The sequence below is a fragment of the Gigantopelta aegis genome, unplaced genomic scaffold (assembly GCF_016097555.1).
Source record: "Gigantopelta aegis isolate Gae_Host unplaced genomic scaffold, Gae_host_genome ctg2599_pilon_pilon:::debris, whole genome shotgun sequence".
NCBI classification, from domain to species: domain Eukaryota; kingdom Metazoa; phylum Mollusca; class Gastropoda; order Neomphalida; family Peltospiridae; genus Gigantopelta; species Gigantopelta aegis.
Window position 1 is genome coordinate 67,501 of NW_024532968.1, and position 1,796 is coordinate 69,296.

The following is a 1,796-nucleotide window of genomic DNA, read 5'->3' on the forward strand; positions in this document are numbered from 1 at the left end:
TGTGTGGGGGGGGGGGGGGGGGGGTCGAATATGAACCTAGAAACCTGAAGAGGCTAATATTGCACTGTAAACATGGTTTTGATGGTGGGTGGGTGGTTCGTCCTATGCCCATGAAGGGACGTTTGTGTGTGTGTGTGTATGTGTGTGGGGGGGGGGGGGGTGGTATCTAGCAATGCAATGTGACCGTCTGGGGCTGTACTTACGGCGACCTGCACTGCAAGTGTGTACCGTCTTCGACACTGCTGACCATCCAGCATTACAATAGCAGCTGTAACCATTTTTGACACGACAAATTCCATGGCCACACTCTGGATCACATGTAGATTGGATCAATAGAACAGTGCCTGGAATACAAGAATATTGACAGACGTAAACGACATACCAAAGAGTTTTGGTTTTGTTTAACGACACCGATAGAGCACATTGGTTATTAATCATCGGCTATTGGATTTCAACCATATGGTAATTTTGACATATAGTCTTAGAGAGGAAACCCGCTACATTGTTCCATTAGTAGCAAGGGGTATTTTATATGCACCATCCCACAGACAGGATAGCACATTCCACGGTCTTTGATATATCAGTCGTTGTACACTGGCTGGAACGATATATAGCCCAATGGGATCACCGACGGGGATCAATCCCGGACCGACCGCGCATTAGACGGACGCTTTACTACTGGGCTACGTCCCCAACAATTAAGGATTGTCTGTTATTTCTTTTACGTTCATCAGGGTATGAACAAAACAAAAATCATCCGCAGACTGTGAATCGGCAAAGGCGTTCTCTCATAAGTTTGCGGATGATTTGTTTTTTGTTCATACCCAGATGAACGTAAAAGAAACAAAAGACGATACTTATAATTAAATCTAAATCATACACGCTAATAGAAACACTAAAACGTCATATTTTATTTTGAATTATCTTTTATTCATAAGCAATAACGCTCAATAAGACAACTTCCCCATATAAAATGACGTCATCAGATATGACGTTCCCTGACGTTCGAAAAATGAACAAACTCCGGTTGCTACGTCTGGAGCAATGGGATGACGTTACGTTGTAATGGATGTAACAGAAATTTAATTATTTATAGTTACATATTAAGATATGTTTAGGTCTATAATATTATTGCTCATATATTCAGTGGACTTCTGGCCGTTCAAATTTATTCTGTTGGGATTTAGAATTTTGTTTCTGGTACTTTCGTACATGTGGAAATTGTACATTTGGAAATAAAATAAATGATTGTGTTTTCAGGAACATGCAGGACGTGAGCTTCGTTTTTCAAAAAACAAATGGATCTAAGTACACTCTGGTTTCTGGAAACAAACAATATACGGTTCACTGATATTATTTTAAAACTATATCGGCCATTATCCCACTTTTATGTATCATGTCCAAATAAATAGATACGGGTGAATGGGTTGATAGAGGGATAGATGGATAGATGGATGGACGGACGGATATATGAAGAAATGGAAGGCTGGATGGACGAACTGACGAACTCCCGTCATTTCCAGGCTGGATAACATTTGAATGTATGAATGAATGGAAGAAATTAAAAAAAAAAATTATAATAAAATTATATAACGGTATATTTTCCATTTAAAAATATTCCCCTGAAAAACAGAACCAGCTGAATTCGTTTCCGGAATTTCCGTAAGATTTGGTCCGTGACGTCACGAAGGGAACTCCTTTCGATAGTCAGCGCTATTATTCATTGCTTCTCGTGTGTTTATTATGGTTATACGGCTGACCTCTAAGTGAACTACGTTAATTAATTTGGCAGCTGT

The 1,796-nt window shown here is 39.6% G+C and overlaps 1 protein-coding gene across 1 annotated transcript in view; it reads right to left on the reverse strand.

Moving 5' to 3' along the window:
• LOC121391534 overlaps positions 1-373 on the reverse strand; it is a 24,175-nt gene extending 23,802 nt beyond the window's left edge. Inside the window, exon 1 of the mRNA XM_041523129.1 lies at positions 204-373. The gene's annotated coding sequence lies outside the window, so the exon portion shown is untranslated. The remainder of the gene's footprint in view (positions 1-203) is intronic.
• Between the last annotated feature and the right edge of the window lie 1,423 nt (positions 374-1,796).